This window comes from Pelophylax lessonae, assembly GCF_965119305.1.
Source record: "Pelophylax lessonae genome assembly, chromosome: 3".
In the NCBI taxonomy this organism is placed as follows: Eukaryota; Metazoa; Chordata; class Amphibia; order Anura; family Ranidae; genus Pelophylax; species Pelophylax lessonae.
In genome coordinates, this window is record NC_138770.1 from 10,305,964 (window position 1) to 10,322,657 (window position 16,694).

At 49.4% G+C, this 16,694-nt stretch overlaps 1 protein-coding gene across 1 annotated transcript in view; it reads left to right on the forward strand.

Annotated features, from left to right (window-relative positions):
- The window catches only part of LOC309550688 (NACHT, LRR and PYD domains-containing protein 12-like), a gene marked incomplete at its 3' end in the record, with an annotated part of 537,904 nt that overhangs the window by 371,533 nt on the left and 149,677 nt on the right, over positions 1 to 16,694 (forward strand). The gene's annotated exons all lie outside the window — the stretch shown is intronic.

Genomic DNA, 16,694 nt, shown 5'->3' on the forward strand with positions numbered 1-16,694 from the left:
ACTGAGAAATAGCACAATGATTAGGGAGTCTGCCTTCCTGCTGTAGGTTTGTAAGTTCGAATCCGGAAGGAGCTCTCTGTATGGGCAACACTTGGATATCTCCAATCCTCCAAATGTTGACATCATTAATTTTGTTCATGTTTGAAAAAGGCATGTGTATCAGCAAACATTTAATCTAAAGACATGAACAAAATACAAAAGATGCCAGTCAATATGTAGCAATATTGTGAGCTAAAGCTCTATTTGTTTGTTGGGCATACTTTGCTAATTAGCCAAGTATGAGGGATATATATATATATATACCTTCAGTTAAATGTGTAGTAAAATGGTAACACTTGGCCATACCCATATGGAAGAAAATGTAGTATTTGCAATATATTTCTAAAAAAATTCTTTGGAAACACATAAAATATTGTCAAAATTGTGACATTTCCATGATATGTGTGAAATGCTAATAATCTTTCTTTGAAATATGTTTTACATCTATTTTTGTTCTATCTGACGACCCGTTCCCCAATGTAATATTTTGTGGGTTTTTTCCGATAATGTGGAGGTTCTATATAAACACTGTAGATTTCACTGTTATGATTTCGGAGTTAGCAGGAAAGGTGTATGGAATGTGATGGTGTTTACTAAGGGATCCCTTGTTGGAAGTGTGCATGTTTTTCCAATTCCGCCGGTTTTTGCCATTTTCTATGGGCGAGACAGCAGATTTCCAATAGGTTTTCAAAAAAAAATTGGCCCAAAATCGCGCTGGCGAAATTTTTTGAGCCTATTTGGCGTTGCGCATGCGCACATTCGCGCGTTCGCAGCTCGGGGCTGGAGGAGCTGTTTAACCTTTCTACACTTTCGCAGATATCTCTCTTTCTAAGTCAGTTTTTGACATTTTTTAAACGCAAGTCATCTCCAAATTGACTTCCACACCTTCCACAGTGATTTGGGATTTTTGGGGGTACAGGGAAAAATTTGGCAAAACTTTAGTCGAGCTTTTAGCTGGCGTGGTTTTAAGTCACGCTCTGACCATATTGCATCTTAATGAATCTCACACTAGGCGCTATTTTCCGCCCGCCGTTCTTTGAATACCAATTTCAGACTTAAACAATCGCCGGTTCGCAAAATCCCGCCGAAACGCCAATTCGCCGTACTATGAATCAGGCCCTTAGTGACAAAATGTGTGATGAAACAAATGAGAAATCTGCACCCTACAATGTGTCCCAATACCAACACTTGCTGAAAATGTAAAACATTTAATGTAGATGTGATAACTCCACCAATAGGGATCAAATCTAACAATGACATTCACTACAAAAATCCACTTTCATACATGTGAGCAAGGACAGATCTCCTCCAACCTATTCACAGCTACTTCAATCTACACTCACCGGACACTTTATTAGGTACACCTGTTCAATTGCTTGGTAATACAAATTGCTGATCAACCAATCACATGGCAGCAACTCAATGCATTTAGGCATCTAGACGTGGAGAAGACAACTTACTGAAGCTCAAACCGAGCATCAGAATGGGGAAGAAAGAGGATTTAGGTGACTTTGAAGGTGGGATGGTTGTTGGTGGCAGACGGGCTGGTCTGAGTATTTCTGGGATTCTCACACTTCTATCTCTCGGGTTACAGAGAATGGTGGGAAAAAGAGAAAATATCCAGTGAGCGGCAGTTGTGTGGAGGAAAATGCCTTCTTAATGTCAGAAGAGAATGGGCAAACTGGTTCTAGATCATAGAAAGGCAACAGTAACTCAAATAATCACTCATTACATCCAAGGTATGCAGAATACTATATTTCAACACATAAAACATGGTGTGTGTGTGTGTGTATGGGGGGGGGGGGGGGTAATGGTTCAGGCTTGTGGTGGGGGGTGTATTGGTGGGGGGATATTTTCTGGGCACACTTTGGACCCCTTAGTACCAATTGATCATGGTTTACACACCACGGCCTACCTGAGTATTGTTGCTGACCATGTCCATCCCTTTATGACTACAGTGTCCCCATCTTCTGATGGCTCCTTCCAGCAGGATAATGCACCATGTCACAAAGCTCCAATCATCTCACCACTGGTTTCTTCACCATGACAATGAGGTCACTGTCCTCCAATGGCCTCCACACTCACCACATCTCATCCAATAGAGCACCTTTGGGATGTGGTGGAACGGGAGATTGGCATCATGGATGTGCAGTCAACAAATCTGCAGCAACTGCGTGATGCTATCATGTCACTATGGAGCAAAATCTCTGAGGAATGTTTCCAGCACCTTGTTGTATCTATGCCACCAAGAATGAAGGCAAAAGGGGGTCCAACCCGCTACTAGCAAGGTGTACCTAATAAAGTGTCTGGTGAGTGTATATAACATATAATGTGCAAAATACATAAACATGAAGAGCAACAAAGTTATCTTATAATATTGCAAACATCAAGAGAAAGTTCATAAATGTAAAAAAGTGGATTTCCTACAACCCATTCACCACTACTTCCATCTCCAATCACCATACAGTGACTTGTGCAGTAACAGAAATAATAATTCCCAAAGATTCATCCAGATGGTTTATATCAATGCTGATCAGCTGCCACCTCTTTGCAGCAACTTCAATCCTCCTCCACCACACCAGTGAGCAAACCGGTCACTTACCAAAAGGTTTGTCCCCACAAGCAAGGCCCAGACATGCATGTTTATATCCTTCCAGCAGCGCCAGTCCGCTCAAGCCGTCTTCCAATGAGAAGAGACTGTGCCACGGAATGTCACTCCTCCAGGTAGGATCTCCAATATCACCCGAGGTATCCAGACAATGGCCGCAATCAATCACATAGAAAAGAAAAAGCCTCCATAGTACATAATCCTTAAATATATATTGAATGACAGATTGTAGACTTCCATCATATACACGAGTATACACAGAACTCCGAGCATGCACTGCTCCGGACTGCAGCCGTTCTTGATGGAGTGAATAAAGTGATGTCATCGCACACGGCTGCAGTCCGGAGCGGTGTGTGCTCTGAGTTCTGCAGTTGGTTCTTAAAGAACCAACTGCACCAAATCAAGGTCCCAGTTGGTGACGGAGGTCGCACCGGAAGTATCAAGTGTCGCACCCCCTCGAAGAAATCACGCACCAGGGCACAAACGGCCAACAGCCTTTGGAGGAAATTTGCAAAGCCGAAACCAGAACCCAGACCATACTCAAGGCCAACTATTGATCAAATCCCCGATGAAGGAAGCCAAGACCAGGGCCACCGAGTAAGAGCAAGGGGGAGCCCACTCAATATACGACTGTCTCGTATGATGAGCAAAAATCACCCTAGAAGTCGCTTCCCATGCTTCAAGCAGGGTAGGAACCACTGAAGCAGCCGAACCCCTTGTGATGAACCCCTATTTTCTGGGATGTTCGTCACGGGTTACTGGAGGAGTGTGGAGATCAGCCTCCTGCCCACGGACTACGGCCCTGGCTTGGGGAGTGCGGCTCTGGTTGGTGCTGTATGCTGGGGGACCCTTGGAGTACTGTTACTTTGAATTCAGGTCCCTGTCACCCAAAGCGACACAGACTTTGAGCCTAAGCTGCATATTACAACAAAGGACTTCATACAATGAGAGACTAAACAGATGCTAATGACATAAGACTCAGCTATGGTATACTGGGGGGATGTGAATTAACACTTAAAGCGGTAGTATCCCGCTTTTTGACACTTTTACCTACAGGTAAGCCTATAATAAGGCTTACCTGTAGGTACAAATAATATCTCCTAAACTGGCACGGTTTAGGAGATATTTACAGTGCATGCAGCCGCTCGCGCGAGCGGCGCATGCGCTCTGAAGGTCCGGGGGGACCTTCAATTAAGTTGCCGGGAGCTTGCCGGAAAAATCACTCCCACGCGCATGCGCGGGAGTGACGTCATCGCGGCTCCGGCCAATCATCGCGCCGCAGCCGTCTCTTCCGGCCAATCAGTGCGCCGGAGCCGCCGAACCCGGAAGAGACGATGAGGGATCATGGCAGCGCCCGCAGCGATGTCCGGGGGTCCGTGACGGGGCTTCGTTTTAAGGTAAGTTACACATAATGGGCTAGTATGCGATGCATTCTAGCTCATTATGCCTTTGTCTTGCAGGTTTTTTTTTTTTATTTATTTTTTTTATAGGGTTTACAACCGCTTTAAGTTATAATAAGGTGTGTTGAAAACGGAGACGGGCAGTCTGAAAGCCTATGTCTTCTGCTTTCATCTGTTTAGAGGTGGAGTGTGTTCACACTTCTAGGAATGCGTATTCGACTATGTTTTGGGCTTGTTGTTTGTTGAGTTAATTATGATAATGTTGCAGTCTCATTCACCTATTGTCTCTTTCCAGATGACCAAGGTATGTTGATTATGTTCTGTACACAATTGCATTTGCATATGATAATGAAATCAAACACATGATACTGTATATTTTGGAAGTGAGTTGTTGAATAAAGTGTCTTTTGTTTTACCCTTCATCGAGCTTAGGCTGATGTTTGGGGGGAATTGAGGGGCCATGTCACTGCATCACGTGAGATTCTGGAGACCTAAGACAGAAATACTTGGTCCAAGTATTGGAGATCTGTTACACCCCTATCCTTCAGCACCTGGCTTCTAACAGCCAAGTCGCCAAAGTCAGCCACCGTAAAGTCGAACGGGAGATGGGCCCTGGAGACAATAACTCTACCCTAAGAGGAATTCTCCAAGGAGCGTCCGTGGCTAGCCTGACCAGGCCGGCGTACCAAGCTCGGCGAGGCCAGTCCGGAGCTACGAAAAAGACCGGAATCCCTTCCGCCTCGATCCTGCGAAAAATTCTTGGCAGCAACCTGGGAGGAGGAAAGGCAGACCGCAGCCGATACTGACCTTGGCTCATCCGTGAGCACGCACACCGACCATGCCGGCGGCAGCCGTGCGCAGGTGGCCATTCTAAACTCGACGGCATCGTTCAAGTTGAACTTATCGAATGGTCTCGCCCATGACAGAACCCATGGTGCCACCACTGCACCCCGGGAGCGGGCCACAAACCGCAGCACTATCCTGTAGATGTGACACCAATATGTCCACGTCTGGAGTGCCCCCAATGAAGGCACAACTGCTGAAACACCTCCAGGTGAAGGGACCAGTCCCCTGCTTCCAAGGCCTGTCGACTGAGGCAATCCGCTCACCAAGGTTTCCACACCTGGAAAGGGAACAGCAGAAGAGCTGGAACAAGGCGCACTGCCCAATGAAGAATTGACACTTCCAAGGCCGCAAGGACACCCTTGGTGTCCCTTTGGCAAATGACATAAGCCACAGTCGTGGCGTAGTCAATTGAACATGTACCGGGCAGCTGCAGGAGCCTGATCAGGTGAACCAGGCGAAGCAGGATTGCTCTCAGCCATAGGACATTGATCGGTAACCTGGATCCTCCAGGTTGAAGCAGAGAAACTGCCGAGGACTCCTCCCCACTCGGACAGGCTTGTATTTGCAGTGATAATTTTTCAGGAAAAAAGGGGAGGAGGGATTCCAGAACAAGACTCCCTGGTCAGCCAGCTCAGCCGGATCCGAAAGTCCAGAGAGGGTGGATTCTAGTCCCATTCGAGAAGAATCGCCCTCTGGGGAACCCCGAGATTGAACTCGCATGCAGGTCCGAAGGGATGACCATGTGTGGGACAGTTACAGTTGAACCGCAGTCTGAAGTTCCAAGAGTTATTTCCCCAGAGGGAGAAAACACCCTGACTGAGGGCGAGTCCAAAGTCAGGCCCAGATAGTCCAGTCTCATGGAAGGGACCAGGGATGACTTCAGAAGGTTCAAAAGACTACCTGAACTGCCCCAGAGTTCTCGTGACTTCAAAATTGTTTGTCAGCACCGTTGGGGACTCCACACAGAGAAGCAGATCGGCCAGGACCCCCGGACCGATACGCCCTGGACCGGAGCCAACACCATTGTGAAGACCCGAGTAGCAGAGGCGGGAGCAAAGGAAACGCCACAAACCGATAGAGATTCTTCCCCATGGTAAAAATGGAGAACCCAGTGGTGTCCTGAATACAACAGAATGTAAAGGTAGGCATCTTGATGTCTATGGAGGCCAGAAATTCCCCTAATGCAGGGAAGTCACCCTCGCGCGAACCAGCACCGCCTTGAATGTCTGATCTGCACAGAACAATCATCAAGGCCAGAAGGTCCAGCTCGTTGAACCAGAGCCTGAACTTCCCCACAGAGCGCCTCAAGCGATCCGGGGATAGCCAGACATTGGAAGAGAAAGACTCACAGGAACAAATGGATCGAATCCCGATCTTGCAAATGGACCGCCTGAACCCAGCTGCCTGGGATCCGGGCCAGCCGTAGGTCCGAGAACCAACATGGAAGACCCCCCTCCCAAAGGTGGGTGAGGACGCACATTCAGACCGAGTAGGCCTCGTCCACAGGTCTGGGAAAAAAACGATCTCATGTCCAGACTAGGGTCATTTGGAAACCACTAGAGGAAGTCTAGAAGGACTTCGCCACATCGAAGAAGAAACTGTGATGAGCCGAAAGGGAGGGACCTCGTCCGCAACGAAGGCCCTTACCCTTGGTAGCCTGTGGAAGAAGCACTATTCCCCCCACGAGACCTTGTATAATGTCCCCAGGGCAGCGCCAAACAAACGATCGCCCAAAATGGGAGATCCGTTAAGGTCTTCTTAGAAGTTTGATCCGCAGACCAATACTTCAGGCAAGTATACGCTGGATAACCACCCAAGAAAAGGAGTCCAGCGCGGCATTGCAAACAAATCGCAGCCCCTGCGCCAGTTGGTCCAACAGCTCCCCCAGGGCAGGAGGGACTTGCCCCTCACTAGGATGCGGCGTTGGAACTCCACCCATCAGACAGAGTCTGCGCGGCAGGGGCAATCATGAACACTGTGCCTAGTGCAGACCCGCCAGAGTACAGATCGCGAGCCACAGCCCGCGCCATGCTATCCCCCCAAGTCCTTAAAGGATGGGGTTTCCCCCACCGGAACAGGCTAGAGACCGCATGTCCTCCATAGGTGGAACAGTCCACAGCACCAGAGACGGATCTCCCGCACTGCCTTAACAACAGAGAGAAGGAGACTGACAGAGGAGTGGCGTGTACGGGGCTGGAGGAGGGGAGCGCTGCCCGGGGGGGGACGAGAACACAGCCAGACCCTGCACAGTGTCATGCAAATGAATCTGAACATAAGGTGTTCTTGTTGGAGATACAACAACTTTAAGCTTAGTCTATTGCAGTTCATAAATAGGACAGTAGATGTCGCTAATGCTTAGTGATATGCTATGCATTCTCTATGATGTGTTGTCATTTCCTGTACACTGCACTGTACTTGTTAGTTATCTCTTCCTGTCTGTTGTTCATATTACAATGAGAAAGTGACATCTTTGATATCTGTGATTATGTTCCAATAAAGAAGCCAGTTCCTGTTCCACAATGTCTGATCTGAATGGACTCCGCTGCACCCAGTGATCGCACTCTGCAACAGTTCTGACTGCTGTAAATGTTGAATCCAAGCATTGAAGAAATATCTCAGGCATAGATTTGGAGTATCCACAGACTCTGAGGGGCCACGCTATCTGAGGAGATAGAACCCTGGCGGGCTACACCTTCTGCCTAAGGGGATAGGACCCACACCGGCCAGACTGCCCAGACGAGCCGAGGGATAGGATCAGATGACCACAGGGCCGCTGATAGAAATCATGGGCCCCTCTACAGCCTACCTAACGAGGCCCCCTTTAGCCCAACCCTCAACCCCCGCCCTTGGCCATTCCCCAGACCCCGCCCTGAAACAATGAATTCTAGCTTCCATCTCCTCCTGGACACTGTCAGATGACTGTTGCCGCCGCCCACCTCACAGCCTCTCACTCCTCATCTCTCTCAAGCCGACTACTGAGTGGGGAGATGAGTGGAGGGATATCACTCTGCCAGTGAAGGAAACAGATAGCAACAGGCACCCGGACTTTAAGCAGCCGGTCTATGCAGAGCAGGAACTGAATACACTGGGCATGCACCCGAAAATGAAAAAAAAGTTCCTCCACTCCCACCAACATACACAGGGCTGCCGCTAGAAATCCCAGGGCCCCATACAGCCTATCTGACAGGCCCCCCTCCCTGTAACGGAACCCTCGACCCACACCGTGCTTGTGGTCTTCCGTCAGTATACGGCTTCCTCCAGTCTGGACATATAGAGATATTCCAGCCGCCCCCATACAAAAACTAGCCTGACACTTAGCTTGTATACTGAAAACAACTAACTCTTTTATTAAAACAAGTAGCAGAATTTTATACACTTGAGAAGCATGACAGTCACTACATGAACAATGACCTTACATAAAGTATCACACAATGGTGAGATAACGAGGTACAGCTGACTCATGGCTAATCCCATCTAGACAAGGTTATCATTCACATGCTAATTAGCTCAGCATACTTAAGTCAGCCTGGAAGCCCAGACTGCCGGCACCAAAGGTAAAACAAGATATAATATACATTATTATAGTGTAAATACTGAGAACCCACCGTTAACAATAGGTGAGCAAATCAGCATGATTTACAATGCGTGGAAGACAGGTGTTTGAGCTGATGACATGCATCTGTTACAAGTCTGACCAACTGAAGCAGTCCAAACCATCAATTTATCTGTCACATAGTTTTTTCACTGTCAGTGATGGTGCGTACCATCACATATCTTCCCCCCAAAGGTTGACGAATCAGGTACCAGACCCCCAACTGGTCTGTGCCTGAGTTCGTCGGGTAACAAGTCCCAAAGAGTCAATCCATCGTGGCAGCTTCCTTGACAAAGTTCCACATAGCTTGTAAGTTTGTCCTGGCAAGGTGCATGGAGCTCTCGTAGCCAATCAGTCTGTGGAAGTCTGGTTTGGGCAGGCCAGACTGGGCTTTTTGGTCACCCTGTGTCCCCAAAAGACACAGGGTGACTTACACATAAGAAGTGCCTATGGGGTTAAGAGAGGTATTTCCCAACCTCTCTAAGGTAAGCTGTGTTCCACGGGCCCCCCAACCAAAGTGACTCCCGTCACATCTCTCCCCTTCCGGAAGGTGACTAACACAGGAGGGGACCCCAAACGGGTTGACTTTGAAGGTAATCTGTAGTTCCAGCCCCCCAATGTCTATACCCACACAGTACCCCAAGCAAATTGTCCCAAAGGGAGCAATACTCACCCAGCCAACCTCTGCCTCTCTCGTAGAACATACCCACTGTAGGGAAGAAGCATGGACTGGCCCTTCTCCCTGGAGTCCTTTCAGCTGCTGGAGAGAAGACAGGGTGGCTGGGCTCACCCCCTCATGCTGTTGGGGATCTGGGCCGACTGCCCAGCATCCCTGGGGTATGCAGGTGGAGATTGTAGTCTTATCCACCTGCTCAGGAAATCCATCCTTTGTAAGTTGAGGGCAGAGGTCAGCAGCACTCTGCTCTGTTGCCAGCCCTTCTGCTGGGTTGATGTCATCATTCTGGGATACACTCTGCTGCTGGGAAGGGACCGCCACCTTTTCACCCTGGGCCTCCAGAACTACCACAGGTGTAGGGCAGAGGTCTTGGACCCTCTGTCCATTTGTCAGCGCTTCTGCTGTAGAAGTTTCTTGTAACTCCACAGATGCTGTTCTTGGTGTTGGACAGAGCTCAGTGATATAAGGCCCTGATGCCAGTGGTTCTGCCAACAAGTAAACTGCAATGCCAGTGGCCTGGCACACACCTTCCTGGGTCACCAATTGTTGCATCCAGAGGTCAGCAGCGCTATGCCTGGATGGTTGCTCATCTGCTGTAGGCTCACTGGGAGGTTCCTCCTCAGCAGAAAGGTCTAATAAATCTCCAGTCTCTGGAATTGCTGAAAGTCCAGGACATGAACTGGTGGCCCTTGGGCCTAGTGCCAACACTTTTGTAGGTGATTTATAATCCAAATCATCTTCCAATGGAAAGTCCATTAAATTTGTAATCCATGGTTTGGGAATGAAGATGGCTTCCTCTTCTCCCATACCTTTATCCTGCTGCTGGACAGACGCATTCCTCCATCCAATCTCATCCTGTGCAGAAACAGGCTAGTCAAGGTGAGTCAACACTTGCTGCATCCGCCATAAGACCTCCGCATCCAAAACCGTGGGTGCAGGTGTGCAAAGCACACTATTTTTGTGCCACATTGCCGACTCTTCAGTCAAGATTTCTGGACTGTCAGCTGGTACTTCTGGATATTCCCAGGCAAGGGGAGCCCAGGCCTGGCACTGAGCAGAGTCTAGCAGTCGTCTGTAGGCGATCTCCAGCTCCCATTCCTGATTGGCTAGAAATTCCAAATCTTCCAGGGCCCAGTGCACGTCCAAGACATTCAGCATCTGTTCTTTGTATTCCAATATTTCCTCCAAACGCCACTCCAAATCACTCCCAAAGTTGGGGTCCTCAGACAGCCTTTCTAATAACAGCCCCAGGCTGCCGTAGCAAAAGCCTTCCGTTGGGCTGTCGTCTGCTGTCCATGGGCACACTTGGGTTACATACCAGTGGAGGGCTCCATAGCTCTCATCCAACCGCATCTCCACCCGGACCAGTCTTCTTAACTCTGCTTTCCATTCATTATGCAGTTGTCTCCCCAAAAACACCATTCGCACTTCGTACTGTGACCAGTACCTTTCCTGGAAGGAGGGGAGGATTTTTCCCTGGTGTTGCTGCTCACAGGCTAGCGCTTCCTCCCAGAGTTCCAATCGGATTGAATCGTGCCATCCCACCACTGCCACCAATGTAACGGAACCGTCGACCCACACCGTGCTTGTGGTCTTCCGTCAATATACGGCTTCCTCCAGTCTGGACATATAGAGATATTCCAGCCGCTACCATACAAAAACTAGCCTGACACTTAGCTTGTATACTGGAAACAACTAACTCTTTTATTAAAACAAGTAGCAGAATTTTATACACTTGAGAAGCATGACAGTCACTACATGAACAATGGCCTGAATATTTACATAAAACATCACAGAATGAATAGCTAATGAGATACAGCTGACTCATGGCTAATCCCATCTAGACAAGGTTATCATTCACATACTAATTAGCTCAGCGTACTTAAGTCAGCCTGGAAGCCCAGACTGCCGGCACCAAAGGTAAAACAAGATATAATATATATTATTATAGTGTAAATACTGAGAACCCACAATAAACAATATGTGAGCAAATCAGCATGATTTACAATCCATGGAAGACAGGTGTTTGAGCTGATGACATGCATCTGTTACAAGTCTGATCAACTGAAGCAGTCCAAACCATCAATTTATCTGTCACATAGTTTTTTCACTGTCAGGGACGGTGCGTACCATCACACTCCCTACCCCCACTTCCAGCGAAAATATCAAAATGATATTATCACCCCCCCCCTCCCCAATCTCTCTTCCTAGCACAAATCCCTCCCAATCACCCCTTCCAGCACAACCCCCCAAATCCCTCCACAAAATTACAACCCCGCCCCCCCAGCACAAATTCCCCCCTCGTAGCACACATCCCCCAGCCCCGCTCCAAGCACAAACTTTCCCCCCAATCCCCCCTTCTGGCTCAAACCCTCCTACAAGCACATAACCCCCCCTCCCCCCATTCCTCCTTCTACCAAATCCCCCCCCCCCAAATCCCAATTAGACTTTCTAGCAAAAAGAGCTGCCAGTCCCTCAAACATCCCAGGCATAAATTATTTTCCAATTATTATTTCTGTAAGCCCCACCAAACCGACAGGGAGAAACCACTACTAAGCCAGGAGGGGGTGCACTATGTTGTGCTTTCCCCTCCTGTCTGCACAACACACAGCATAAGAGACAGGATCGCTCTTACATTGCATCAGCCTGTACACTCACACACACAGTTTGATTACCGCCCCCTACCCACATTTCCTGCTGTCGGGAGATGAGCAGCCCATGGAGGAGGTAGGGGGTGGTAATCAAACTGTGTGTGTGTACAGTGCGATGCAATGTAAGAGTGATCCTGTCTCTTATGCTGCATGGACGAGTGTTGTTCAGACAGGAGGGGAGAGCCCACAGAGCACCACACAGGTAGCACACCTCCTCCCAGGTCTTACTTCTCCACCACTTCTCCAGACTGCCATCTACGTGTCCCAGCTCTGAGTGTGGGCGGGGACAAACAGCTGAAAGCCGGCAAGAGGAAGAGAAACCGCTCTGTCATTGATCCCTCTCCCCACCAATCCTCCTCCTGTTGCCCGGGCCCCATACAGGAGTACTGGCTGTACCCCCCTGACGGCGGCCCTGAACATACATAAACAAAGAGAGGCTCAGAAGATAGTAATAAAACACCCCCATAAGCTAGAAGGAGCAGCTGAGCGGGGGTGTAATTTAGAAAGACCTTTTTTTTTTTTTTTGCACTGATCATCTGCAAAGCTGACCGGGCCCCCCCTGCTGAGCCGAGGACGCCGGGCCGGTACAACAGGGCTGGTTGTACTGGTCTATCAGCGGCCCTGGATGACCATAGGAGCCCACACATAGTACAGATTACAGGCCTGATACTCCTGTAGGGGTGATTAATTCTGATAAGTGCGGTCCTGGGAGTGGGGGGAGCACCGTTGACCCACCACACCGGTCAAAGTTTTGATTACCTGCACTAAAGTCACTTTTTGGGCTGCGATACAATATGGAGCTACACAGGTTTACCTCTGCACTAGAGCACTTTTTATGTGCGATTTGGACTACATTAGGACATTACTGCATGCAATAATTGCATTTCAATTTATGTGCAAACTAGTTACTTTATTCTAAGCCCTTTTTGTCTGTGCGATTTAAATCTATTGCTTTTTCTGCATCTATGCAATTTTGGATTGCAAATCGCATTCATTATTTACTTTTTACGCAACACATTTATTATTAAATTTTTTTGCAATATTTAGTTGCCTGGGGAATGGTTTATATATATTTTTTCATTTAGCACCTCTAATCTACCTCTCTTTCTTTTCACCTTGCATTTCACGCCCAGTTTGGGTTTATTTACTAGTTGCTGTCTTTTTAGCACCTTTTATGTGCAACGTGTATTGTTTTATCACTTTTCTGCTAATTTGCTGATGCGATTTTGGGATAATCGCACCAATCCTTTGCAACAATTATTTGCCTTTTTGTTGATTGAATTTTATTTCAGCACTTTATACTTAAACTTGTTGACTTAGTTTAAGTCTACCCCAAACACTTTTTGGGAGACTTATTTGTCTATTTTTGATATTTCTTTTGCACGGTCACTGAAGCACCTTAACTAGCTTGAGATTATTGTTTTTTCTTCTTCTACGTGGTGCTGTTCACCACCACCTCACCAGCACTTGGCACACAGTCACTTTATATAGTCTTATTGGATACTTATTTATAGTTTTATGATGTGTATATGTTTTTGATATCTATTATTGATTACCAAGTTTTTTCCACTGTTTGTTTTCTATATAGTGCCGGATTTATAATACTGTGATCATACCTATTGTTGGGCTGAATCCCTTACCTACACTATATCTGTTATTTACATCTATAATAGGCAGCGCTATTTACCTATTTACCTCCCCCCTATCATCTCATAACTGCAGACAAGGCCACAAAAAAATGGCAGCCCCGCGCGGCACTAGGACCCCCCCCCCCCACCAGCCCTACTACCAAATCCAGCCCTGGAGGGCCTGACCGAGGCCCCCCCCCTCCGCACCATCAACCTGCCCCCCCATGCAGCCTGCACACCAGGCCCCCAGCCTCAGGTAGGCCCAAAATGCTAGGGGTAAAGAGGGGGGTCACAACAGGAAAGAGGGAAACCCAGGAGTGTGAGAGTCCGACCATCCCAGAAAGAGGGCCCGCGTCCACCCCAGAATCCGCCAGGGAAGGGGGTGGGGGACATTTACTCACCATACCGGGAACACAGGTGGGCGCCATCTCGTGAAAGTACCCCACGCCACCATTGTAGGGGGGCTGTTGGCCAAATAGGAACGCTGCGACATAAGCCTAGACCCTGTTGTGTGCTTCCTGGCGAGATGTTTAACTCGTGGGGCCAGTCCCCATCCAGCGGGACTATGACGCGGCCGACCCAGCGTGGAGCTAAGGCCTGCACGACGCGCTGGCTGGCCAGACTGGGGTCACCACTGGATATGGGGGTCCAGTCTGTCGCCCAGCCCGGCATAATTGCTTAAAGATCTCACATGAAAAACATTCCGGAGAAAAAAAAAAAGACTAGCTAAAAAAAATCTACATAAGAAAATTACTTCCATGTCAGGACCAAAGATCCCAGCAAGGAACTAGGTCCTTACTCCTGACTAGGCAGATTAAAACTGACATCCTATGCAGGAAGAGAGAGGGTATACCCTCCGGGACTACCCATAGGCGTAGCCAGAACTTTTTCTGCCTAGTATCCTACTCCTGTAGGTGGCGGTATTACCCTACAGGAGTAGGATAGAGAAATAGATATTATAGAGAAATTGCATTTTTGTAGTGAATGTAATTGTTATACAGCTGCAAGAAAAAGTATGTGAACCCTTTGGAATGATATGGATTTCTGCACAAATTGGTCATAAAATGTGATCTGATCATCATCATCAAGTCACAACAATAGACAATCACAGTCTGCTTAAACTAATAACACACAAAGAATGAAATATTGCCATGTTTTTATTGAGCACACCATGTAAACATTCACAGGTGGAAAAAGTATGTGAACCCTTGGATTCAATAACTGGTTGAACCTCCTTTTGGCAGCAATAACTTCAACCAAACATTTTATGTAGTTGCAGATCAGACGTGCACGGTCAGGAGTAATTCTTCACCATTCCTCTTTACAGAACTGTTTCAGTTCAGCAATATTCTTGGGATGTCTGGTGTGAATCGCTTTCTTTCAGCAGTACCCACAGCAAAAACCCGCCAGAAATACCCCCAACAGTACCATCCAGCAGTACCCACTACAATACCAGCCAGCAGTACCCGCCGCAATACCAGCCAGCAGTACCCTCTGAAATACCAGCCAGCAGTGCCAGCCAGCAGTACCCGCCGCAATACCAGCCAGCAGTACCCACAGCAATACCCCCAGCAGTACCAGCCAGCAATACCTACAGCAGTACCCACAGCAATACCCGCCAGCAGTACCCACAGCAATACCTTCCAACAATACCTGCCAGCACTACCATCCAGCAATACCTACAGCAGTACCCACAGCAGTACCAGCCAGCAATACCTATAGAAGTCCCAGCCAGCAGTACCACCCATCAATACCTACAGCAGTAACCGCCAGCAGTAACCACCAGCAGTAACAGTGGCAGCCGGCTGATAGGGGGCGCAGGGACGCCCCCCCCCCCCCCGAAAAGGAAGAAAAAAAAAGATTAAAAAAAAAAAAGTAAATTTTTAGCCCACTAGGGGCACCGGCCTATTGGTGGGTATGGGGGGTGGGGTTTTGCCTCCCACGTGAGGCAGACAGAGGCACCGATTGTCAGCCTTTTGGGGCGTCATCGGGGCGCAGAGCAATGCGCCCCGCAACGCCCAACTTTCCTGGGCTCCTGGCTGTGATTGGTCCAGACTGTGGTCACGTGACGCGTGGGGGCGGTGTACCGCCCCGGCATCATGTGACCGACCATCCTTCCTGCCCGCAGAGGAGAGCCGCACTCTGAGTGACTGGTGACTGGTCTGCTGTGCTGCTGTGACTCGCGCTGCTCAGACCGTCACCGAAGACCGCTGCAGAGACACCCTGAGCTGCGACGGTGCGACAGCACAGCAGCCACTCCCCCGGTCAGTCCACCACCACCAGCCGACATGGTCACGGACTCACGGTGTCAGAGGAAGAGAGGAAGTTGGAACCGCACCAGTTGGAGACGTTCGTCTGCTCTGCTCTCCCCCGGGCCGCCTCGCCTGAGCCTCCTCGCAGTCCAGACCGAGACCAGACGCTGTGGATACAGTGGATCCGAACTCGGCTCAGCTGTGACCTGTCCTCCTCCTGCTGCCAGCGCTGTGGGGCCCCAGGCCTACCCGCCGGCGCCTCGCCTGCTGAGCCTCCTCCCAGACCAGACGCTGTGGATCCGATCCGAACTCCTGTGACCTGTCCTGCTGCCAGCGCTGCCTGTGTGACTGACTGTCCTCCTGTCCTCCCTGCTAACACCTGGGCTGTGGTAAGTAAAGCAATCCTATCCCCCCCACCCTATCCCATTCCATCCCGGCTGCCACTCATCCCACCCCATCCCATCCCTGCTGCCACTCACCCCCCCACCCCATCCCTGCTGCCACTCATCCCACCCCATCCCAGCCCATCCCTGCTGCCACTCATCCCACCCCATCCCATCCCTACTGCCACTCACCCCACCCCATCCCATCCCTGCTTCCACTCACCCCCCCACCCCATCCCTGCTGCCACTCATCCCACCCCATCCTATCTCATCCCTGCTGCCAACCAACCCCCCCCACCCCATCCCTTCTGCCACTCATCCCATCCCCCCATCCCATCCCTGCTGCCACTCACCCCCCCCACCCCATCCCTGCTGCCACTCATCCCACCCCATCCCATCCCTGCTCACAAGCAAGAGCGGCGTGGAGGAGCTGACAGTCGGACGGATCGGAAGAGCAGCGTGACCGGCGTGGAGGAGCTGACAGTCGGACGGATCGGAAGAGCAGCATGACCGGCGTGGAGGAGTGAGTGAGCCGTAGCTGCCCACGGCCAGGACGGTAGGAGACGTTGCAGCTGCGCAGCCAGGGAGGGTGAGTAGACACAGTCCCAGGCTCCCAGCA